This window comes from Pleurodeles waltl, unplaced genomic scaffold (assembly GCF_031143425.1).
Source record: "Pleurodeles waltl isolate 20211129_DDA unplaced genomic scaffold, aPleWal1.hap1.20221129 scaffold_39, whole genome shotgun sequence".
Lineage (NCBI taxonomy): Eukaryota > Metazoa > Chordata > Amphibia > Caudata > Salamandridae > Pleurodeles > Pleurodeles waltl.
The window spans coordinates 6,189,188-6,215,180 of NW_027150097.1; the positions used below are offsets into that span (position 1 = coordinate 6,189,188).

The window sequence follows — 25,993 nt, forward strand, 5'->3', positions numbered from 1 at the left end:
ACCAGGGTCCCCTGCGTCCCAATCACAGCTGGTTTTTAACTTCTGTATTCAGGGCATGGGAGGGGTGTGTTGCATCGTGCACACACGGTGCCTGTTTCGCAGATAAGTTTTAATAAATACACAGAGAATAATATAGAGTCATTGGCCACGAGGAACACCTTCCCTGACCTTTTATTCTCTCCGGTTCCACGTCACCGCGCCTACCATCCAACTCCAAAACTCGGGGGAGACTAACACTCCCTACCTCCCTTGGTGTGCATCATAGGCGTGCCCATGACGAACACAACATTTCTCCTTAACCAATACAAAACAAACATAGCTGCTCAAAAAAAAGATACTATACTAATCCAGTATACAAGAATAGTACACAACAAGAAATGCCACATTCAGTCAATCCACCCCGAATCCTTGCAGCCGCGTTGAGCATGGCGGTCGAGGACTCAAACTGTACCATTCAAGTCCTTGTCTCAGAGGCACTGAGTTGATTGGTATGGAGCCAGGCACCTCCTGATCTGAATCTTGAACTGGCTCCAAATTCTGCATGTCCACACCCCCTGTAGTAGATGATTGAGAATTAGTAGCAGTGACCACCGGCCATATGCACTGGCTCAAAATTCTGCAAGTCCACACCCCATGTAGTAGATGATTAAGAATTAGTAGCAGTCACCACAGGTTCCACTGTCAGGATGATCCATCCTCTCTCCTTCATCAGCTTCAGATCCCACTGTTTCCCTGAGCAGGAAGGTCTGGAATTGAAAATACAGAGGACATTAAATAACATTCACTCAGTACATGGCACTCATTTTGGTTTATAAGCTGGAAATTGAGCCATCAGCCTGGTGTCAAGAGCGTCAGGATGGCCGGGTGGTCTAAGGTGCTGTATTCAGGTCACAGTCTCCCTTGGAGACGTGGGTTCAAACCCCTCTTCTGACAAGTGTCTTTTGCGAGGTGGATACATTTTTGGACTTTTTTTTTCCAAGCACCCTTATCAAAAACAATGTCAACGGTTTCTGTAAATTATCGATAAGATCTATTGTCCGTTGCTTGCACTAATTGCCTGAAGTTGGCTAAATCGCAGTAAATCGGTAAAGCAGGAAATCACAGCATCTTCAACAAATCGTGATAGAGGGGCCGAGATAAAGGTTTCGACCCTACATATCAAAAGCACAGCTGTCAATAGTTCAGCAGGTTCACAGTGCAGAAGGTTCAGTGGCACCAGGGTCCCCTGCATCCCAATCACAGCTGGTTTTTAACTTCTGTATTCAGGGCACGGGAGGGGTGTGTTGCATCGTGCACACACAGTGCCTGTTTCACAGATAAGTTTTAATAAATACACAGAGAATAATATAGAGTCATTGGCCACAAGGAACACCTTCCCTGACCTTTTATTCTCTCCGGTTCCACGTCACCGCGCCTACCATCCAACTCCAAAACTCGGGGGAGAATAACACTCCCTACCTCCCTTGGTGTGCATCATAGGCGTGCCCATGACGAACACAACATTTCTCCTTAACCAATACAAAACAAATATAGCTGCTCAAAAGAAAGATACTATACTAATCCAGTATGCAAGAATAGTACACAACAAGAAATGCCACATTCAGTCAATCCACCCCGAATCCTTGCAGCTGCGTTGAGCATGGCGGTTGAGGACTCAAACTGTACCGTTCAAGTCCTTGTCTCAGAGGCACTGAGTTGATTGGTATGGAGCCAGGCACCTCCTGATCTGAATCTTGAACTGGCTCCAAATTCTGCATGTCCACACCCCCTGTAGTAGATGATTGAGAATTAGTAGCAGTCACCACCAGCCATGTGCACTGGCTCAAAATTCAGCATGTCCACACCCCATGTAGTAGATGATTGAGAATTAGTAGCAGTCACCACCGGATCCACTGTCAGGATGATCCATCCTCTCTCCTTCATCAGCTTCAGATCCCACTGTTTCCCTGAGCAGGAAGGTCTGGAATTGAAAATACAGAGGACATTAAACAACATTCACTCAGTACATGGCACTCATTTTGGTTTATACGCTCAAAATTGAGCCATGAGGGAGGTGTGAAGAGTGTCAGGATGGCTGAGTGGTCTAAGGCACTGCGTTCAGGTCACAGCCTCCCTTGGAGGTGTGGGTTCAAATCCCACTTCTGACAAGTGTATTTTGCGAGGTGGATACATTTTTGGACTTTTTTTTTCCCAAGCACCGTATCAAAAACAATGTCAACAGTTTCTGTAAATTATCGATAAGATCTATTTTCCATTGCTTGCACTAATTGCCTGAAGTTGGCTAAATCGCAGTAAATCGGTAAAGCAGGAAATCACAGCATCTTCAACAAATCGTGATAGAGGGGCCGAGATAAAGGTTTCGACCCTACATATCAAAAGCGCAGCTGTCAATAGTTCAGCAGGTTCACAGTGCAGAAGGTTCAGTGGCACCAGGGTCCCCTGCGTCCCAATCACAGCTGGTTTTTAACTTCTGTATTCAGGGCATGGGAGGGGTGTGTTGCATCGTGCACACACAGTGCCTGTTTTGCAAATAAGTTTTAATAAATACACAGAGAATAATATAGAGTCATTGGCCACGAGGAACACCTTCCCTGACCTTTTTTTCTCTCCGGTTCCACATCACCGCGCCTACCATCCAACTCCAAAACTCGGGGGAGACTAACACTCCCTACCTCCCTTGGTGTGCATCATAGGCGTGCCCATGACGAACACAACATTTCTCCTTAACAAATACAAAACAAACATAGCTGCTCAAAAAAAAGATACTATACTAAACCAGTATACAAGAATAGTACACAACAAGAAATGCCACATTCAGTCAATCCACCCCGAATCCTTGCAGCCGCGTTGAGCATGGCGGTCAAGGACTCAAACTGTACCCTTCAAGTCCTTGTCTCAGAGGCACTGAGTTGATTGGTATGGAGCCAGGCACCTCCTGATCTGAATCTTGAACTGGCTCCAAATTCTGCATGTCCACACCCCCTGTAGTAGATGATTGAGAATTAGTAGCAGTCACCACCGGCCATGTGCACTGGCTCAAAATTCAGTATGTCCACACCCCATGTAGTAGATGATTGAGAATTAGTAGCAGTCACCACCGAATCCACTGTCAGGATGATCCATCCTCTCTCCTTCATCAGCTTCAGATCCCACTGTTTCCCTGAGCAGGAAGGTCTGGAATTGAAAATACAGAGGACATTAAACAACATTCACTCAGTACATGGCACTCATTTTGGTTTATAAGCTGGAAATTGAGCCATCAGTGCAGTGTCAAGAGTGTCAGGATTGCCGAGTGGTCTAAGGCGCTGCGTTCAGGTCGCAGTCTCCTTTGGAGGCGTGGGTTCGAATCCCACTTCTGACAAGTGTCTTTTGCGAGGTGGATACATTTTTGGACTTTTTTTTTCCAAGCACCCGTATCAAAAACAATGTCAACAGTTTCTGTAAATTATCGATAAGATCTATTGTCCGTTGCTTGCACTAATTTCCTGAAGTTGGCTAAATCGCAGTAAATCGGTAAAGCGGGAAATCACAGCATCTTCAACAAATCGTGATAGAGGGGCAGAGATAAAGGTTTCGACCCTACATATCAAGAGCGCAGCTGTCAATAGTTCAGCAGGTTCACAGTGCAGAAGGTTCAGTGCACCAGGGTCCCCTGCGTCCCAATCACAGCTGGTTTTTAACTTCTGTATTCAGGGCATGGGAGGGGTGTGTTGCATCGTGCACACACGGTGCCAGTTTCGCAGATAAGTTTTAATAAATACACAGAGAATAATATAGAGTCATTGGCCACGAGGAACACCTTCCCTGACCTTTTATTCTCTCCGGTTCCACGTCATCGCGCCTACCATCCAACTCCAAAACTCGGGGGAGACTAACACTCCCTACCTCCCTTGGTGTGCATCATAGGCGTGCCCATGACGAACACAACATTTCTCCTTAACCAATACAAAACAAACATAGCTGCTCAAAAAAAAGATACTATACTAATCCAGTATACAAGAATAGTACACAACAAGAAATGCCACATTCAGTCAATCCACCCCGAATCCTTGCAGCCGCGTTGAGCATGGCGGTCGAGGACTCAAACTGTACCGTTCAAGTCCTTGTCTCAGAGGCACTGAGTTGATTGGTATGGAGCCAGGCACCTCCTGATCTGAATCTTGAACTGGCTCCAAATTCTGCATGTCCACACCCCTTGTAGTAGATGATTGAGAATTAGTAGCAGTCACCACCGGCCATGTGCACTGGCTCAAACTTCTGCATGTCCACACCCCATGTAGTCGATGATTGAGAATTAGTAGCAGTCACCACCGGATTCACTGTCAGGATGATCCATCCTCTCTCCTTCATCAGCTTCAGATCCCACTGTTTCCCTGAGCAGGAAGGTCTGGAATTGAAAATACAGAGGACATTAAACAACATTCACTCAGTACATGGCACTCATTTTGGTTTATACGCTCGAAATTGAGCCATGAGGGAGGTGTGAAGAGTGTCAGGATGGCCGAGTGGTCTAAGGCGCTGCGTTCAGGTCGCAGCCTCCCTTGGAGGTGTGGGTTCAAATCCCTCTTCTGACAAGAGTATTTTGCGAGGTGGATACATTTTTGGACTTTTTTTTCCCAAGCACCGTATCAAAAACAATGTCAACAGTTTCTGTAAATTATCGATAAGATCTATTTTCCATTGCTTGCACTAATTGCCTGAAGTTGGCTAAATCGCAGTAAATCGGTAAAGCAGGAAATCACAGCATCTTCAACAAATCGTGATAGAGGGGCCGAGATAAATGTTTCGACCCTACATATCAAAAGCGCAGCTGTCAATAGTTCAGCAGGTTCACAGTGCAAAAGGTTCAGTGGCACCAGGGTCCCCTGCGTCCCAATCACAGCTGGTTTTTAACTTCTGTATTCAGGGGATGGGAGGGGTGGGGGTGTTGCGTCGTGCACACACAGTGCCTGTTTTGCAGAGAAGTTTTAATAAATACACAAAGAATAATATGGAGTCTTTAGCCACGAGGAACACCTTCCCCTACCTTTTATTCTCTCCGATTCCACATCACCGCACCTACCATCCAACTCCAAAACTCGGGGGAGACGTAACACTCCCTACCTCCCTTGGTGTGCATCATGGGCGTGCCCATGACGAACACAACATTTCTCCTTAACCAATACAAAACAAACATAGCTGCTCAAAAAAAAGATACTATACTAATCCAGTATACAAGAATAGTACACAACAATAAATACCACATTCAGTCAATCCACCCCGAATCCTTGCAGCCGCCTTGAGCATGGCGGTCGAGGACTCAAACTGTACCGTTCAAGTCCTTGTCTCAGAGGCACTGAGTTGATTGGTATGGAGCCAGGCACCTCCTGATCTGAATCTTGAACTGGCTCAAAATTCTGCATGTCCACACCCCCTGTAGTAGATGATTGAGAATTAGTAGCAGTCACCACCGGCCATATGCACTGGCTCAAAATTCTGCAAATCCACACCCCATGTAGTAGATGATTGAGAATTAGTAGCAGTCACCACAGGTTCCACTGTCAGGATGATCCATCCTCTCTCCTTCATCAGCTTCAGATCCCACTGTTTCCCTGAGCAGGAAGGTCTGGAATTGAAAATACAGAGGACATTAAATAACATTCACTCAGTACATGGCACTCATTTTGGTTTATAAGCTGGAAATTGATCCATCAGTCTGGTGTCAAGAGTGTCAGGATGGCCGGGTGGTCTAAGGTGCTGCATTTAGGTCACAGTCTCCCTTGGAGACGTGGGTGCAAACCCCTCTTCTGACAAGTGTCTTTTGCGAGGTGGATACATTTTTGGACTTTTTTTTTCCAAGCACCATTATCAAAAACAATGTCAACGGTTTCTGTAAATTATCAATAAGATCTATTGTCCGTTGCTTGCACTAATTGCCTGAAGTTGGCTAAATCGCAGTAAATCGGTAAAGCAGGAAATCACAGCATCTTCAACAAATCGTGATAGAGGGGCCGAGATAAAGGTTTCGACCCTACATATCAAAAGCACAGCTGTCAATAGTTCAGCAGGTTCACAGTGCAGAAGGTTCAGTGGCACCAGGGTCCCCTACATCCCAATCACAGCTGGTTTTTAACTTCTGTATTGAGGGCATGGGAGGGGTGTGTTGCATCGTGCACACACAGTGCCTGTTTCACAGATAAGTTTTAATAAATACACAGAGAATAATATAGAGTCATTGGCCACAAGGAACACCTTCCCTGACCTTTTATTCTCTCCGGTTCCACGTCACCGCGCCTACCATCCAACTCCAAAACTCGGGGGAGAATAACACTCCCTACCTCCCTTGGTGTGCATCATAGGCGTGCCCATGACGAACACAACATTTCTCCTTAACCAATACAAAACAAACATAGCTGCTCAAAAAAAAGATACTATACTAAACCAGTATACAAGAATAGTACACAACAAGAAATGCCACATTCAGTCAATCCACCCCGAATCCTTGCAGCCACGTTGAGCATGGCGGTTGAGGACTCAAACTGTACCGTTCAAGTCCTTGTCGCAGAGGCACTGAGTTGATTGGTGTGGAGCCAGGCACCTCCTGATCTGAATCTTGAACTGGCTCCAAATTCTGCATGTCCACACCCCCTGTAGTAGATGATTGAGAATTAGTAGCAGTCACCACCGGATCCACTGTCAGGATGATCCATCCTCTCTCCTTCATCAGCTTCAGATCCCACTGTTTCCCTGAGCAGGAAGGTCTGGAATTGAAAATACAGAGGACATTAAATAACATTCACTCAGTACATGGCACTCATTTTGGTTTATAAGCTGGAAATTGAGCCATCAGTGCAGTGTCAAGAGTGTCAGGATGGCCAAGTGGTCTAAGGCGCTGTGTTCAGGTCACAGTCTCCTTTGGAGGCGTGGGTTCGAATCCCACTTCTGACAAGTGTCTTTTGCGAGGTGGATACATTTTTGGACTTTTTTTTTCCAAGCACCCGTATCAAAAACAATGTCAACAGTTTCTGTAAATTATCGATAAGATCTATTGTCCGTTGCTTGCACTAATTTCCTGAAGTTGGCTAAATCGCAGTAAATCGGTAAAGCGGGAAATCACAGCATCTTCAACAAATCGTGATAGAGGGGCAGAGATAAAGGTTTCGACCCTACATATCAAGAGCGCAGCTGTCAATAGTTCAGCAGGTTCACAGTGCAGAAGGTTCAGTGGCACCAGGGTCCCCTGCGTCCCAATCACAGCTGGTTTTTAACTTCTGTATTCAGGGCATGGGAGGGGTGTGTTGCATCGTGCACACACGGTGCCTGTTTCGCAGATAAGTTTTAATAAATACACAGAGAATAATATAGAGTCATTGGCCACGAGGAACACCTTCCCTGACCTTTTATTCTCTCCGGTTCCACGTCACCGCGCCTACCATCCAACTCCAAAACTCGGGGGAGACTAACACTCCCTACCTCACTTGGTGTGCATCATAGGCGTGCCCATGACGAACACAACATTTCTCCTTAACCAATACAAAACAAACATAGCTGCTCAAAAAAAAGATACTATACTAATCCAGTATACAAGAATAGTACACAACAAGAAATGCCACATTCAGTCAATCCACCCCGAATCCTTGCAGCCGCGTTGAGCATGGCGGTCGAGGACTCAAACTGTACCGTTCAAGTCCTTGTCCCAGAGGCACTGAGTTGATTGGTATGGAGCCAGGCACCTCCTGATCTGAATCTTGAACTGGCTCCAAATTCTGCATGTCCACACCCCTTGTAGTAGATGATTGAGAATTAGTAGCAGTCACCACCGGCCATGTGCACTGGCTCAAACTTCTGCATGTCCACACCCCATGTAGTCGATGATTGAGAATTAGTAGCAGTCACCACCGGATTCACTGTCAGGATGATCCATCCTCTCTCTTTCATCAGCTTCAGATCCCACTGTTTCCCTGAGCAGGAAGGTCTGGAATTGAAAATACAGAGGACATTAAACAACATTCACTCAGTACATGGCACTCATTTTGGTTTATACGCTCAAAATTGAGCCATGAGGGAGGTGTGAAGAGTGTCAGGATGGCTGAGTGGTCTAAGGCACTGCGTTCAGGTCACAGCCTCCCTTGAAGGTGTGGGTTCAAATCCCACTTCTGACAAGTGTATTTTGCGAGGTGGATACATTTTTGGACTTTTTTTTCCCAAGCACCGTATCAAAAACAATGTCAACAGTTTCTGTAAATTATCGATAAGATCTATTTTCCGTTGCTTGCACTAATTGCCTGAAGTTGGCTAAATCGCAGTAAATCGGTAAAGCAGGAAATCACAGCATCTTCAACAAATCGTGATAGAGGGGCCGAGATAAAGGTTTCGACCCTACATATCAAAAGCGCAGCTGTCAATAGTTCAGCAGGTTCACAGTGCAGAAGGTTCAGTGGCACCAGGGTCCCCTGCGTCCCAATCACAGCTGGTTTTTAACTTCTGTATTCAGGGCATGAAAGGGGTGTGTTGCATCGTGCACACACAGTGCCTGTTTTGCAAATAAGTTTTAATAAATACACAGAGAATAATATAGAGTCATTGGCCACGAGGAACACCTTCCCTGACCTTTTATTCTCTCCGGTTCCACATCACCGCGCCTACCATCCAACTCCAAAACTCGGGGGAGACTAACACTCCCTACCTCCCTTGGTGTGCATCATAGGCGTGCCCATGACGAACACAACATTTCTCCTTAACCAATACAAAACATACATAGCTGCTCAAAAAAAAGATACTATACTAAACCAGTATACAAGAATAGTACACAACAAGAAAGGCCACATTCAGTCAATCCACCCCGAATCCTTGCAGCCGCGTTGAGCATGGCGGTCGAGGACTCAAACTGTACCGTTCAAGTCCTTGTCTCAGAGGCACTGAGTTGATTGGTATGGAGCCAGGCACCTCCTGATCTGAATCTTGAACTGGCTCCAAATTCTGCATGTCCACACCCCCTGTAGTAGATGATTGAGAAATAGTAGCAGTCACCACCGGCCATGTGCACTGGCTCAAAATTCAGCATGTCCACACCCCATGTAGTAGATGATTGAGAATTAGTAGCAGTCACCACCGAATCCACTGTCAGGATGATCCATCCTCTCTCCTTCATCAGCTTCAAATCCCACTGTTTCCCTGAGCAGGAAGGTCTGGAATTGAAAATACAGAGGACATTAAACAACATTCACTCAGTACATGGCACTCATTTTGGTTTATAAGCTGGAAATTGAGCCATCAGTGCAGTGTCAAGAGTGTCAGGATGGCCGAGTGGTCTAAGGCGCTGCGTTCAGGTCGCAGTCTCCTTTGGAGGCGTGGGTTCGAATCCCACTTCTGACAAGTGTCTTTTGCGAGGTGGATACATTTTTGGACTTTTTTTTACCAAGCACCCGTATCAAAAACAATGTCAACAGTTTCTGTAAATTATCGATAAGATCTATTGTCCGTTGCTTGCACTAATTTCCTGAAGTTGGCTAAATCGCAGTAAATCGGTAAAGTGGGAAATCACAGCATCTTCAACAAATCGTGATAGAGGGGCAGAGATAAAGGTTTCGACCCTACATATCAAGAGCGCAGCTGTCAATAGTTCAGCAGGTTCACAGTGCAGAAGGTTCAGTGGCACCAGGGTCCCCTGCGTCCCAATCACAGCTGGTTTTTAACTTCTGTATTCAGGGCATGGGAGGGGTGTGTTGCATCGTGCACACACGGTGCCGGTTTCGCAGATAAGTTTTAATAAATACACAGAGAATAATATAGAGTCATTGGCCACGAGGAACACCTTCCCTGACCTTTTATTCTCTCCGGTTCCACGTCATCGCGCCTACCATCCAACTCCAAAACTCGGGGGAGACTAACACTCCCTACCTCCCTTGGTGTGCATCATAGGCGTGCCCATGACGAACACAACATTTCTCCTTAACCAATACAAAACAAACATAGCTGCTCAAAAAAAAGATACTATACTAATCCAGTATACAAGAATAGTACACAACAAGAAATGCCACATTCAGTCAATCCACCCCGAATCCTTGCAGCCGCGTTGAGCATGGCGGTCGAGGACTCAAACTGTACCGTTCAAGTCCTTGTCTCAGAGGCACTGAGTTGATTGGTATGGAGCCAGGCACCTCCTGATCTGAATCTTGAACTGGCTCCAAATTCTGCATGTCCACACCCCTTGTAGTAGATGATTGAGAATTAGTAGCAGTCACCACCGGCCATCTGCACTGGCTCAAACTTCTGCATGTCCACACCCCATGTAGTCGATGATTGAGAATTAGTAGCAGTCACCACCGGATTCACTGTCAGGATGATCCATCCTCTCTCCTTCATCAGCTTCAGATCCCACTGTTTCCCTGAGCAGGAATGTCTGGTATTGAAAATACAGAGGACATTAAACAACATTCACTCAGTACATGGCACTCATTTTGGTTTATACGCTCGAAATTGAGCCATGAGGGAGGTGTGAAGAGTGTCAGGATGGCCGAGTGGTCTAAGGCGCTGCGTTCAGGTCGCAGCCTCCCTTGGAGGTGTGGGTTCAAATCCCACTTCTGACAAGTGTATTTTGCGAGGTGGATACATTTTTGGACTTTTTTTTCCCAAGCACCGTATCAAAAACAATGTCAACAGTTTCTGTAAATTATCGATAAGATCTATTTTCCATTGCTTGCACTAATTGCCTGAAGTTGGCTAAATCGCAGTAAATCGGTAAAACAGGAAATCACAGCATCTTCAACAAATCGTGATAGAGGGGCCGAGATAAAGGTTTCGACCCTACATATCAAAAGCGCAGCTGTCAATAGTTCAGGAGGTTCACAGTGCAAAAGGTTCAGTGGCACCAGGGTCCCCTGCGTCCCAATCACAGCTGGTTTTTAACTTCTGTATTCAGGGGATGGGAGGGGTGGGGGTGTTGCGTCGTGCACACACAGTGCCTGTTTTGCAGAGAAGTTTTAATAAATACACAAAGAATAATATGGAGTCTTTAGCCACGAGGAACACCTTCCCCTACCTTTTATTCTCTCCGATTCCACATCACCGCACCTACCATCCAACTCCAAAACTCGGGGGAGACTAACACTCCCTACCTCCCTTGGTGTGCATCATGGGCGTGCCCATGACGAACACAACATTTCTCCTTAACCAATACAAAACAAACATAGCTGCTCAAAAAAAGATACTATACTAATCCAGTATACAAGAATAGTACACAACAATAAATACCACATTCAGTCAATCCACCCCGAATCCTTGCAGCCGCGTTGAGCATGGCGGTCGAGGACTCAAACTGTACCATTCAAGTCCTTGTCTGAGAGGCACTGAGTTGATTGGTATGGAGCCAGGCACCTCCTGATCTGAATCTTGAACTGGCTCCAAATTCTGCATGTCCACACCCCCTGTAGTAGATGATTGAGAATTAGTAGCAGTCACCACCGGCCATATGCACTGGCTCAAAATTCTGCAAGTCCACACCCCATGTAGTAGATGATTAAGAATTAGTAGCAGTCACCACAGGTTCCACTGTCAGGATGATCCATCCTCTCTCCTTCATCAGCTTCAGATCCCACTGTTTCCCTGAGCAGGAAGGTCTGGAATTGAAAATACAGAGGACATTAAATAACATTCACTCAGTACATGGCACTCATTTTGGTTTATAAGCTGAAAATTGAGCCATCAGCCTGGTGTCAAGAGCGTCAGGATGGCCGGGTGGTCTAAGGTGCTGCATTCAGGTCACAGTCTCCCTTGGAGACGTGGGTTCAAACCCCTCTTCTGACAAGTGTCTTTTGCGAGGTGGATACATTTTTGGACTTTTTTTTTCCAAGCACCCTTATCAAAAACAATGTCAACGGTTTCTGTAAATTATCGATAAGATCTATTGTCCGTTGCTTGCACTAATTGCCTGAAGTTGGCTAAATCGCAGTAAATCGGTAAAGCAGGAAATCACAGCATCTTCAACAAATCGTGATAGAGGGGCCGAGATAAAGGTTTCGACCCTACATATCAAAAGCACAGCTGTCAATAGTTCAGCAGGTTCACAGTGCAGAAGGTTCAGTGGCACCAGGGTCCCCTGCATCCCAATCACAGCTGGTTTTTAACTTCTGTATTCAGGGCATGGGAGGGGTGTGTTGCATCGTGCACACACAGTGCCTGTTTCACAGATAAGTTTTAATAAATACACAGAGAATAATATAGAGTCATTGGCCACAAGGAACACCTTCCCTGACCTTTTATTCTCTCCGGTTCCACGTCACCGCGCCTACCATCCAACTCCAAAACTCGGGGGAGAATAACACTCCCTACCTCCCTTGGTGTGCATCATAGGCGTGCCCATGACGAACACAACATTTCTCCTTAACCAATACAAAACAAACATAGCTGCTCAAAAGAAAGATACTATACTAAAGCAGTATACAAGAATAGTACACAACAAGAAATGCCACATTCAGTCAATCCACCCCGAATCCTTGCAGCCGCGTTGAGCATGGCGGTCGAGGACTCAAACTGTACTGTTCAAGTCCTTGTCGCAGAGGCACTGAGTTGATTGGTATGGAGCCAGGCACCTCCTGATCTGAATCTTGAACTGGCTCCAAATTCTGCATGTCCACACCCCCTGTAGTAGATGATTGAGAATTAGTAGCAGTCACCACCGGCCATGTGCACTGGCTCAAAATTCAGCATGTCCACACCCCATGTAGTAGATGATTGAGAATTAGTAGCAGTCACCACCGGATCCACTGTCAGGATGATCCATCCTCTCTTCTTCATCAGCTTCAGATCCCACTGTTTCCCTGAGCAGGAAGGTCTGGAATTGAAAATACAGAGGACATTAAACAACATTCACTCAGTACATGGCACTCATTTTGGTTTATACGCTCGAAATTGAGCCATGAGGGAGGTGTGAAGAGTGTCAGGATGGCTGAGTGGTCTAAGGCGCTGCATTCAGGTCGCAGCCTCCCTTGGAGGTGTGGGTTCAAATCCCACTTCTGACAAGTGTATTTTGCGAGGTGGATACATTTTTGGACTTTTTTTTCCCAAGCACCGTATCAAAAACAATGTCAACAGTTTCTGTAAATTATCGATAAGATCTATTTTCCATTGCTTGCACTAATTGCCTGAAGTTGGCTAAATCGCAGTAAATCGGTAAAGCAGGAAATCACAGCATCTTCAACAAATCGTGATAGAGGGGCCGAGATAAAGGTTTCGACCCTACATATCAAAAGCGCAGCTGTCAATAGTTCAGCAGGTTCACAGTGCAGAAGGTTCAGTGGCACCAGGGTCCCCTGCGTCCCAATCACAGCTGGTTTTTAACTTCTGTATTCAGGGCATGGGAGGGGTGTGTTGCATCGTGCACACACAGTGCCTGTTTTGCAAATAAGTTTTAATAAATACACAGAGAATAATATAGAGTCATTGGCCACGAGGAACACCTTCCCTGACCTTTTATTCTCTCCGGTTCCACATCACCGCGCCTACCATCCAACTCCAAAACTCGGGGGAGACTAACACTCCCTACCTCCCTTGGTGTGCATCATAGGCGTGCCCATGACGAACACAACATTTCTCCTTAACCAATACAAAACAAACATAGCTGCTCAAAAAAAAGATACTATACTAAACCAGTATACAAGAATAGTACACAACAAGAAATGCCACATTCAGTCAATCCACCCCGAATCCTTGCAGCCGCGTTGAGCATGGCGGTCGAGGACTCAAACTGTACCGTTCAAGTCCTTGTCTCAGAGGCACTGAGTTGATTGGTATGGAGCCAGGCACCTCCTGATCTGAATCTTGAACTGGCTCCAAATTCTGCATGTCCACACCCCCTGTAGTAGATGATTGAGAATTAGTAGCAGTCACCACCGGCCATGTGCACTGGCTCAAAATTCAGCATGTCCACACCCCATGTAGTAGATGATTGAGAATTAGTAGCAGTCACCACCGAATCCACTGTCAGGATGATCCATCCTCTCTCCTTCATCAGCTTCAGATCCCACTGTTTCCCTGAGCAGGAAGGTCTGGAATTGAAAATACAGAGGACATTAAGCAACATTCACTCAGTACATGGCACTCATTTTGGTTTATAAGCTGGAAATTGAGCCATCAGTGCAGTGTCAAGAGTGTCAGGATGGCCGAGTGGTCTAAGGCGCTGCGTTCAGGTCACAGTCTCCTTTGGAGGCGTGGGTTCGAATCCAACTTCTGACAAGTGTCTTTTGCGAGGTGGATACATTTTTGGACTTTTTTTTTCCAAGCACCCGTATCAAAAACAATGTCAACAGTTTCTGTAAATTATCGATAAGATCTATTGTCCGTTGCTTGCACTAATTTCCTGAAGTTGGCTAAATCGCAGTAAATCGGTAAAGCGGGAAATCACAGCATCTTCAACAAATCGTGATAGAGGGGCAGAGATAAAGGTTTCGACCCTACATATCAAGAGCGCAGCTGTCAATAGTTCAGCAGGTTCACAGTGCAGAAGGTTCAGTGGCACCAGGGTCCCCTGCGTCCCAATCACAGCTGGTTTTTAACTTCTGTATTCAGGGCATGGGAGGGGTGTGTTGCATCGTGCACACACGGTGCCGGTTTCGCAGATAAGTTTTAATAAATACACAGAGAATAATATAGAGTCATTGGCCACGAGGAACACCTTCCCTGACCTTTTATTCTCTCCGGTTCCACGTCATCGCGCCTACCATCCAACTCCAAAACTAGGGGGAGACTAACACTCCCTACCTCCCTTGGTGTGCATCATAGGCGTGCCCATGACGAACACAACATTTCTCCTTAACCAATACAAAACAAACATAGCTGCTCAAAAAAAAGATACTATACTAATCCAGTATACAAGAATAGTACACAACAAGAAATGCCACATTCAGTCAATCCACCCCGAATCCTTGCAGCCGCGTTGAGCATGGCGGTCGAGGACTCAAACTGTACCGTTCAAGTCCTTGTCTCAGAGGCACTGAGTTGATTGGTATGGAGCCAGGCACCTTCTGATCTGAATCTTGAACTGGCTCCAAATTCTGCATGTCCACACCCCTTGTAGTAGATGATTGAGAATTAGTAGCAGTCACCACCGGCCATGTGCACTGGCTCAAACTTCTGCATGTCCACACCCCATGTAGTCGATGATTGAGAATAAGTAGCAGTCACCACCGGATTCACTGTCAAGATGATCCATCCTCTCTCCTTCATCAGCTTCAGATCCCACTGTTTCCCTGAGCAGGAAGGTCTGGAATTGAAAATACAGAGGACATTAAACAACATTCACTCAGTACATGGCACTCATTTTGGTTTATACGCTCGAAATTGAGCCATGAGGGAGGTGTGAAGAGTGTCAGGATGGCCGAGTGGTCTAAGGCGCTGCGTTCAGGTCGCAGCCTCCTTTGGAGGTGTGGGTTCAAATCCCACTTCTGACAAGTGTATTTTGCGAGGTGGATACATTTTTTGACTTTTTTTTTCCCAAGCACCGTATCAAAAACAATGTCAACAGGTTCTGTAAATTATCGATAAGATCTATTTTCCATTGCTTGCACTAATTGCCTGAAGTTGGCTAAATCGCAGTAAATCGGTAAAGCAGGAAATCACAGCATCTTCAACAAATCGTGATAGAGGGGCCGAGATAAAGGTTTCGACCCTACATATCAAAAGCGCAGCTGTCAATAGTTCAGCAGGTTCACAGTGCAGAAGGTTCAGTGGCACCAGGGTCCCCTGCATCCCAATCACAGCTGGTTTTTAACTTCTGTATTCAGGGCATGGGAGGGGTGTGTTGCATCGTGCACACACAGTGCCTGTTTTGCAAATAAGTTTTAATAAATACACAGAGAATAATATAGAGTCATTGGCCACGAGGAACACCTTCCCTGACCTTTTATTCTCTCCGGTTCCACATCACCGCGCCTACCATCCAACTCCAAAACTCGGGGGAGACTAACACTCCCTACCTCCCTTGGTGTGCATCATAGGCGTGCCCATGACGAACACAACATTTCTCCTTAACCAATACAAAACAAACATAGCTGCTCAAAAAAAAGATACTATACTAAACCAGTATACAAGAATAGTACACAACAAGAAATGCCACATTCAGTCAATCCACCCCGAATCCTTGCAGCCGCGTTGAGCATGGCGGTCGAGGACTCAAACTGTACCGTTCAAGTCCTTGTCTCAGAGGCACTGAGTTGATTGGTATGGAGCCAGGCACCTCCTGATCTGAATCTTGAACTGGCTCCAAATTCTGCATGTCCACACCCCCTGTAGTAGATGATTGAGAATTAGTAGCAGTCACCACCGGCCATGTGCACTGGCTCAAAATTCAGCATGTCCACACCCCATGTAGTAGATGATTGAGAATTAGTAGCAGTCACCACCGAATCCACTGTCAGGATGATCCATCCTCTCTCCTTCATCAGCTTCAGATCCCACTGTTTCCCTGAGCAGGAAGGTCTGGAATTGAAAATACAGAGGACATTAAACAACATTCACTCAGTACATGGCACTCATTTTGGTTTATAAGCTGGAAATTGAGCCATCAGTGCAGTGTCAAGAGTGTCAGGATGGCCGAGTGGTCTAAGGTGCTGCGTTCAGGTCGCACTCTCCTTTGGAGGCGTGGGTTCGAATCCCACTTCTGACAAGTGTCTTTTGCGAGGTGGATACATTTTTGGACTTTTTTTTTCCAAGCACCCGTATCAAAAACAATGTCAACAGTTTCTGTGAATTATCGATAAGATCTATTGTCCGTTGCTTGCACTAATTTCCTGAAGTTGGCTAAATCGCAGTAAATCGGTAAAGCGGGAAATCACAACATCTTCAACAAATCGTGATAGAGGGGCAGAGATAAAGGTTTCGACCCTACATATCAAGAGCGCAGCTGTCAATAGTTCAGCAGGTTCACAGTGCAGAAGGTTCAGTGGCACCAGGGTCCCCTGCGTCCCAATCACAGCTGGTTTTTAACTTCTGTATTCAGGGCATGGGAGGGGTGTGTTGCATCGTGCACACACGGTGCCGGTTTCGCAGATAAGTTTTAATAAATACACAGAGAATAATATAGAGTCATTGGCCACGAGGAACACCTTCCCTGACCTTTTATTCTCTCTGGTTCCACGTCATCGCGCCTACCATCCTACTCCAAAACTCTGGGGAGACTAACACTCCCTACCTCCCTTGGTGTGCATCATAGGCGTGCCCATGACGAACACAACATTTCTCCTTAACCAATACAAAACAAACATAGCTGCTCAAAAAAAAGATACTATACTAATCCAGTATACAAGAATAGTACACAACAAGAAATGCCACATTCAGTCAATCCACCCCGAATCCTTGCAGCCGCGTTGAGCATGGCGGTCGAGGACTCAAACTGTACCGTTCAAGTCCTTGTCTCAGAGGCACTGAGTTGATTGGTATGGAGCCAGGCACCTCCTGATCTGAATCTTGAACTGGCTCCAAATTCTGCATGTCCACACCCCTTGTAGTAGATGATTGAGAATTAGTAGCAGTCACCACCGGCCATGTGCACTGGCTCAAACTTCTGCATGTCCACACCCCATGTAGTCGATGATTGAGAATTAGTAGCAGTCACCACCGGATTCACTGTCAGGATGATCCATCCTCTCTCCTTCATCAGCTTCAGATCCCACTGTTTCCCTGAGCAGGAAGGTCTGGAATTGAAAATACAGAGGACATTAAACAACATTCACTCAGTACATGGCACTCATTTTGGTTTATACGCTCGAAATTGAGCCATGAGGAAGGTGTGAAGAGTGTCAGGATGGCCGAGTGGTCTAAGGCGCTGCGTTCAGGTTGCAGCCACCCTTGGAGGTGTGGGTTCAAATTCCCCTTCTGACAAGTGTATTTTGCGAGGTGAATACATTTTTGGACTTTTTTTCCCCAGCACCGTATCAAAAACAATGTCAACAGTTTCTGTAAATTATCGATAAGATCTATTTTCCATTGCTTGCACTAATTGCCTGAAGTTGGCTAAATCGCAGTAAATCGGTAAAACAGGAAATCACAGCATCTTCAACAAATCGTGATAGAGGGGCTGAGATAAAGGTTTCGACCCTACATATCAAAAGCGCAGCTGTCAATAGTTCAGCAGGTTTACAGTGCAAAAGGTTCAGTGGCACCAGGGTCCCCTGCATCCCAATCACAGCTGGTTTTTAACTTCTGTATTCAGGGCATGGGAGGGGTGTGTTGCATCGTGCACACACAGTGCCTGTTTCACAGATAAGTTTTAATAAATACACAGAGAATAACATAGAGTCATTGGCCACGAGGAACACCTTCCCTGACCTTTTATTCTCTCCGGATCCACGTCACCGCGCCTACCATCCAACTCCAAAACTCAGGGGAGACTAACACTCCCTACCTCCCTTGGTGTGCATCATAGGCGTGCCCATGACGAACACAACATTTCTCCTTAACCAATACAAAACAAACATAGCTGCTCAAAAAAAAGATACTATACTAAACCAGTATACAAGAATAGTACACAACAAGAAATGCCACATTCAGTCAATCCACCCCGAATCCTTGCAGCCGCGTTGAGCATGGCGGTTGAGGACTCAAACTGTACCGTTCAAGTCCTTGTCGCAGAGGCACTGAGTTGATTGGTGTGGAGCCAGGCACCTCCTGATCTGAATCTTGAACTGGCTCCAAATTCTGCATGTCCACACCCCCTGTAGTAGATGATTGAGAATTAGTAGCAGTCACCACCGGATCCACTGTCAGGATGATCCATCCTCTCTCCTTCATCAGCTTCAGATCCCACTGTTTCCCTGAGCAGGAAGGTCTGGAATTGAAAATACAGAGGACATTAAACAACATTCACTCAGTACATGGCACTCATTTTGGTTTATACGCTCGAAATTGAGCCATGAGGGAGGTGTGAAGAGTGTCAGGATGGCCGAGTGGTCTAAGGCGCTGCGTTCAGGTCGCAGCCTCCCTTGGAGGTGTGGGTTCAAATCCCACTTCTGACAACTGTATTTTGCGTGGTGGATACATTTTTGGACTTTTTTTTCCCAAGCACCGTATCAAAAACAATGTCAACAGTTTCTGTAAATTATCGATAAGATCTATTTTCCATTGCTTGCACTAATTGCCTGAAGTTGGCTAAATCGCAGTAAATCGGTAAAACAGGAAATCACAGCATCTTCAACAAATCGTGATAGAGGGGCCGAGATAAAGGTTTCGACCTTACATATCAAAAGCTCAGCTGTCAATAGTTCAGCAGGTTCACAGTGCAAAAGGTTCAGTGGCACCAGGGTCCCCTGCGTCCCAATCACAGCTGGTTTTTAACTTCTGTATTCAGGGGATGGGAGGGGTGGGGGTGTTGCGTCGTGCACACACAGTGCCTGTTTTGCAGAGAAGTTTTAATAAATACACAAAGAATAATATGGAGTCTTTAGCCACGAGGAACACCTTCCCCTACCTTTTATTCTCTCCGATTCCACATCACCGCACCTACCATCCAACACCAAAACTCGGGGGAGACTAACACTCCCTACCTCCCTTGGTGTGCATCATGAGCGTGCCCATGACGAACACAACATTTCTCCTTAACCAATACAAAACAAACATAGCTGCTCAAAAAAAAGATACTATACTAATCCAGTATACAAGAATAGTACACAACAATAAATACCACATTCAGTCAATCCACCCCGAATCCTTGCAGCCGCGTTGAGCATGGCGGTCGAGGACTCAAACTGTACCGTTCAAGTCCTTGTCTCAGAGGCACTGAGTTGATTGGTATGGAGCCAGGCACCTCCTGATCTGAATCTTGAACTGGCTCCAAATTCTGCATGTCCACACCCCCTGTAGTAGATGATTGAGAATTAGTAGCAGTCACCACCGGCCATGTGCACTGGCTCAAAATTCAGCATGTCCACACCCCATGTAGTAGATGATTGAGAATTAGTAGCAGTCACCACCGGATCCACTGTCAGGATGATCCATCCTCTCTCCTTCATCAGCTTCAGATCCCACTGTTTCCCTGAGCAGGAAGGTCTGGAATTGAAAATACAGAGGACATTAAACAACATTCACTCAGTACAAGGCACTCATTTTGGTTTATAAGCTGGAAATTGAGCCATCAGTGCAGTGTCAAGAGTGTCAGGATGGCCGAGTGGTCTAAGGCGCTGCGTTTAGGTCGCAGTCTCCTTTGGAGGCGTGGGTTCGAATCCCACTTCTGACAAGTGTCTTTTGCGAGGTGGATACATTTTTGGACTTTTTTTTTCCAAGCACCCGTATCAAAAACAATGTCAACAGTTTCTGTAAATTATCGATAAGATCTATTGTCCGTTGCTTGCACTAATTTCCTGAAGTTGGCTAAATCGCAGTAAATTGGTAAAGCGGGAAATCACAGCATCTTCAACAAATCGTGATAGAGGGGCAGAGATAAAGGTTTCGACCCTACATATCAAGAGCGCAGCTGTCAATAGTTCAGCAGGTTCACAGTGCAGAAGGTTCAGTGGAACCAGGGTCCCCTGCGTCCCAATCACAGCTGGTTTTTAACTTCTGTATTCAGGGCATGGGAGGGGTGTGTTGCATCGTGCACACACGGTGCCTGTTTCGCAGATAAGTTTTTATAAATACACAGAGAATAATATAGAGTCATTGGCCACGAGGAACACCTTCCCTGACCTTTTATTCTCTCCGGTTCCACGTCACCGCGCCTACAATCCAACTCCAAAACTCGGGGGAGACTAACACTCCCTACCTCCCTTGGTGTGCATCATAGGCGTGCCCATGACGAACACAACATTTCTCCTTAACCAATACAAAACAAACGTAGCTGCTCAAAAAAAAGATACTATACTAATCCAGTATACAAGAATAGTACACAACAAGAAATGCCACATTCAGTCAATCCACCCCGAATCCTTGCAGCCGCGTTGAGCATGGCGGTCGAGGACTCAAACTGTACCGTTCAAGTCCTTGTCTCAGAGGCACTGAGTTGATTGGTATGGAGCCAGGCACCTCCTGGTCTGAATCTTGAACTGGCTCCAAATTCTGCATGTCCACACCCCTTGTAGTAGATGATTGAGAATTAGTAGCAGTCACCACCGGCCATGTGCACTGGCTCAAACTTCTGCATGTCCACACCCCATGTAGTCGATGATTGAGAATTAGTAGCAGTCACCACCGGATTCACTGTCAGGATGATCCATCCTCTCTCCTTCATCAGCTTCAGATCCCACTGTTTCCCTGAGCAGGAAGGTCTGGAATTGAAAATACAGAGGACATTAAACAACATTCACTCAGTACATGGCACTCATTTTGGTTTATACGCTCGAAATTGAGCCATGAGGGAGGTGTGAAGAGTGTCAGGATGGCTGAGTGGTCTAAGGCGCTGCGTTCAGGTCGCAGCCTCCCTTGGAGGTGTGGGTTCAAATCCCACTTCTGACAAGTGTATTTTGCGAGGTGGATACATTTTTGGACTTTTTTTTTCCCAAGCACCGTATCAAAAACAATGTCAGCAGTTTTTGTAAATTATCGATAAGATCTATTTTCCATTGCTTGCACTAATTGCCTGAAGTTGGCTAAATCGCAGTAAATCGTTAAAGCAGGAAATCACAGCATCTTCAACAAATCGTGATAGAGGGGCCGAGATAAAGGTTTCGACCCTACATATCAAAAGCGCAGCTGTCAATAGTTCAGCAGGTTCACAGTGCAAAAGGTTCAGTGGCACCAGGGTCCCCTGCGTCCCAATCACAGCTGGTTTTTAACTTCTGTATTCAGGGGATGGGAGGGGTGGGGGTGTTGCGTCGTGCACACACAGTGCCTGTTTTGCTGAGAAGTTTTAATAAATACACAAAGAATAATATGGAGTCTTTAGCCACAAGGAACACCTTCCCCTACCTTTTATTCTCTCCGATTCCACATCACCGCACCTACCATCCAACTCCAAAACTCGGGGGAGACTAACACTCCCTACCTCCCTTGGTGTGCATCATGGGCGTGCCCATGACGAACACAACATTTCTCCTTAACCAATACAAAACAAACATAGCTGCTCAAAAAAAAGATACTATACTAATCCAGTATACAAGAATAGTACACAACAATAAATACCACATTCAGTCAATCCACCCCGAATCCTTGCAGCCGCGTTGAGCATGGCGGTCGAGGACTCAAACTGTACCGTTCAAGTCCTTGTCTCAGAGGCACTGAGTTGATTGGTATGGAGCCAGGCACCTCCTGATCTGAATCTTGAACTGGCTCCAAATTCTGCATGTCCACACCCCCTGTAGTAGATGATTGAGAATTAGTAGCAGTCACCACCGGCCATATGCACTGGCTCAAAATTCTGCAAATCCACACCCCATGTAGTAGATGATTGAGAATTAGTAGCAGTCACCACAGGTTCCACTGTCAGGATGATCCATCCTCTCTCCTTCATCAGCTTCAGATCCCACTGTTTCCCTGAGCAGGAAGGTCTGGAATTGAAAATACAGAGGACATTAAATAACATTCACTCAGTACATGGCACTCATTTTGGTTTATAAGCTGGAAATTGATCCATCAGTCTGGTGTCAAGAGTGTCAGGATGGCCGGGTGGTCTAAGGTGCTGCATTCAGGTCACAGTCTCCCTTGGAGACGTGGGTGCAAACCCCTCTTCTGACAAGTGTCTTTTGCGAGGTGGATACATTTTTGGACTTTTTTTTTCCAAGCACCTTTATCAAAAACAATGTCAACGGTTTCTGTAAATTATCGATAAGATCTATTGTCCGTTGCTTGCACTAATTGCCTGAAGTTGGCTAAATCGCAGTAAGTCGGTAAAGCAGGAAATCACAGCATCTTCAACAAATCGTGATAGAGGGGCCGAGATAAAGGTTTCGACCCTACATATCAAAAGCACAGCTGTCAATAGTTCAGCAGGTTCACAGTGCAGAAGGTTCAGTGGCACCAGGGTCCCCTGCATCCCAATCACAGCTGGTTTTTAACTTCTGTATTCAGGGCATGGGAGGGGTGTGTTGCATCGTGCACACACAGTGCCTGTTTCACAGATAAGTTTTAATAAATACACAGAGAATAATATAGAGTCATTGGCCACGAGGAACACCTTCCCTGACCTTTTATTCTCTCCGGTTCCACGTCACCGCGCCTACCATCCAACTCCAAAACTCGGGGGAGAATAACACTCCCTACCTCCCTTGGTGTGCATCATAGGCGTGCCCATGACGAACACAACATTTCTCCTTAACCAATACAAAACAAACATAGCTGCTCAAAAAAAAGATACTATACTAAACCAGTATACAAGAATAGTACACAACAAGAAATGCCACATTCAGTCAATCCACCCCGAATCCTTGCAGCCGCGTTGAGCATGGCGGTCGAGGACTCAAACTGTACCGTTCAAGTCCTTGTCGCAGAGGCACTGAGTTGATTGGTATGGAGCCAGGCACCTCCTGATCTGAATCTTGAACTGGCTCCAAATTCTGCATGTCCACACCCCCTGTAGTAGATGATTGAGAATTAGTAGCAGTCACCACCGGCCATGTGCACTGGCTCAAAATTCAGCATGTCCACACCCCATGTAGTAGATGATTGAGAATTAGTAGCAGTCACCACCGGATCCACTGTCAGGATGATCCATCCTCTCTCCTTCATCAGCTTCAGATCCCACTGTTTCCCTGAGCAGGAAGGTCTGGAATTGAAAATACAGAGGACATTAAACAACATTCACTCAGTACATGGCACTCATTTTGGTTTATAAGCTGGAAATTGAGCCATCAGTGCAGTGTCAAGAGTGTCAGGATGGCCGAGTGGTCTAAGGCGCTGCGTTCAGGTCGCAGTCTCCTTTGGAGGTGTGGGTTCGAATCCCACTTCTGACAAGTGTCTTTTGCGAGGTGGATACATTTTTGGACTTTTTTTTTCCAAGCACCCGTATCAAAAACAATGTCAACAGTTTCTGTAAATTATCGATAAGATCTATTGTCCGTTGCTTGCACTAATTTCCTGAAGTTGGCTAAATCGCAGTAAATCGGTAAAGCGGGAAATCACAGCATCTTCAACAAATCGTGATAGAGGGGCAGAGATAAAGGTTTCGACCCTACATATCAAGAGCGCAGCTGTCAATAGTTCAGCAGGTTCACAGTGCAGAAGGTTCAGTGGCACCAGGGTCCCCTGCGTCCCAATCACAGCTGGTTTTTAACTTCTGTATTCAGGGCATGGGAGGGGTGTGTTGCATCGTGCACACACGGTGCCTGTTTCGCAGATAAGTTTTTATAAATACACAGAGAATAATATAGAGTCATTGGCCACGAGGAACACCTTCCCTGACCTTTTATTCTCTCCGGTTCCACGTCACCGCGCCTACCATCCAACTCCAAAACTCGGGGGAGACTAACACTCCCTACCTCCCTTGGTGTGCATCATAGGCGTGCCCATGACGAACACAACATTTCTCCTTAACCAATACAAAACAAACATAGCTGCTCAAAAAAAAGATACTATACTAATCCAGTATACAAGAATAGTACACAACAAGAAATGCCACATTCAGTCAATCCACCCCGAATCCTTGCAGCCGCGTTGAGCATGGCGGTCGAGGACTCAAACTGTACCGTTCAAGTCCTTGTCTCAGAGGCACTGAGTTGATTGGTATGGAGCCAGGCACCTCCTGATCTGAATCTTGAACTGGCTCCAAATTCTGCATGTCCACACCCCTTGTAGTAGATGATTGAGAATTAGTAGCAGTCACCACCGGCCATGTGCACTGGCTCAAACTTCTGCATGTCCACACCCCATGTAGTCGATGATTGAGAATTAGTAGCAGTCACCACCGAATTTACTGTCAGGATGATCCATCCTCTCTCCTTCATCAGCTTCAGATCCCACTGTTTCCCTGAGCAGGAAGGTTTGGAATTGAAAATACAGAGGACATTAAACAACATTCACTCAGTACATGGCACTCATTTTGGTTTATACGCTCGAAATTGAGCCATGAGGAACGTGTGAAGAGTGTCAGAATGGCCGAGTGGTCTAAGGCGATGCGTTCAGGTCGCAGCCTCCCTTGGAGGTGTGGGTTCAAATCCCACTTCTGTCAAGTGTATTTTGCGAGGTGGATACATTTTTGGAAAAAAATTTCCCAAGCACCGTATCAAAAACAATGTCAACAGTTTCTGTAAATTATCGATAAGATCTATTTTCCGTTGCTTGCACTAATTGCCTGAAGTTGGCTAAATCGCAGTAAATCGGTAAAGCAGGAAATCACAGCATCTTCAACAAATCGTGATAGAGGGGCCGAGATAAAGGTTTCGACCCTACATATCAAAAGCGCAGCTGTCAATAGTTCAGCAGGTTCACAGTGCAGAAGGTTCAGTGGCACCAGGGTCCCCTGCGTCCCAATCACAGCTGGTTTTTAACTTCTGTATTCAGGGCATGGGAGGGGTGTGTTGCATCGTGCACACACAGTGTCTGTTTTGCAAATAAGTTTTAATAAATACACAGAGAATAATATAGAGTCATTGGCCACGAGGAACACCTTCCCTCACCTTTTATTCTCTCCGGTTCCGCGTCACCGCGCCTACCATCCAACTCCAAAACTCGGGGGGAGACTAACACTCCCTACCTCCCTTGGTGTGCATCATAGGCGTGCCCATGACGAACACAACATTTCTCCTTAACCAATACAAAACAAACATAGCTGCTCAAAAAAAAGATACTATACTAAACCAGTATACAAGAATAGTACACAACAAGAAATGCCACATTCAGTCAATCCACCCCGAATCCTTGCAGCCGCGTTGAGCATGGCGGTCGAGGACTCAAACTGTACCGTTCAAGTCCTTGTCTCAGAGGCACTGAGTTGATTGGTATGGAGCCAGGCACCTCCTGATCTGAATCTTGATCTGGCTCCAAATTCTGCATGTCCACACCCCCTGTAGTAGATGATTGAGAATTAGTGGCAGTCACCACCGGCCATGTGCACTGGCTCAAAATTCAGCATGTCCACACCCCATGTAGTAGATGATTG

At 46.0% G+C, this 25,993-nt stretch overlaps 9 non-coding genes across 9 annotated transcripts; all 9 read left to right on the top strand.

The window, feature by feature from the left end:
- Window positions 1–3,278: 3,278 nt before the first annotated feature.
- On the top strand, window positions 3,279–3,361 carry TRNAL-CAG (transfer RNA leucine (anticodon CAG)). The gene has a single exon. It is a non-coding gene; the product is annotated as a tRNA-Leu (tRNA).
- Window positions 3,362–6,844: 3,483 nt separating this feature from the next.
- Window positions 6,845–6,927, top strand: TRNAL-CAG (transfer RNA leucine (anticodon CAG)). Its single transcript has one exon. It is a non-coding gene; the product is annotated as a tRNA-Leu (tRNA).
- Window positions 6,928–9,271: 2,344 nt separating this feature from the next.
- On the top strand, window positions 9,272–9,354 carry TRNAL-CAG (transfer RNA leucine (anticodon CAG)). Its single transcript has one exon. It is a non-coding gene; the product is annotated as a tRNA-Leu (tRNA).
- Window positions 9,355–10,485: 1,131 nt separating this feature from the next.
- TRNAL-CAG (transfer RNA leucine (anticodon CAG)) lies at window positions 10,486–10,568 on the top strand. The gene has a single exon. It is a non-coding gene; the product is annotated as a tRNA-Leu (tRNA).
- Window positions 10,569–15,342: 4,774 nt separating this feature from the next.
- On the top strand, window positions 15,343–15,425 carry TRNAL-CAG (transfer RNA leucine (anticodon CAG)). Its single transcript has one exon. It is a non-coding gene; the product is annotated as a tRNA-Leu (tRNA).
- Window positions 15,426–18,903: 3,478 nt separating this feature from the next.
- Window positions 18,904–18,986, top strand: TRNAL-CAG (transfer RNA leucine (anticodon CAG)). The gene has a single exon. It is a non-coding gene; the product is annotated as a tRNA-Leu (tRNA).
- A 1,134-nt stretch (window positions 18,987–20,120) lies between these two features.
- On the top strand, window positions 20,121–20,203 carry TRNAL-UAG (transfer RNA leucine (anticodon UAG)). The gene has a single exon. It is a non-coding gene; the product is annotated as a tRNA-Leu (tRNA).
- Window positions 20,204–21,334: 1,131 nt separating this feature from the next.
- On the top strand, window positions 21,335–21,417 carry TRNAL-CAG (transfer RNA leucine (anticodon CAG)). Its single transcript has one exon. It is a non-coding gene; the product is annotated as a tRNA-Leu (tRNA).
- A 2,349-nt stretch (window positions 21,418–23,766) lies between these two features.
- On the top strand, window positions 23,767–23,849 carry TRNAL-CAG (transfer RNA leucine (anticodon CAG)). Its single transcript has one exon. It is a non-coding gene; the product is annotated as a tRNA-Leu (tRNA).
- Window positions 23,850–25,993: the final 2,144 nt, after the last annotated feature.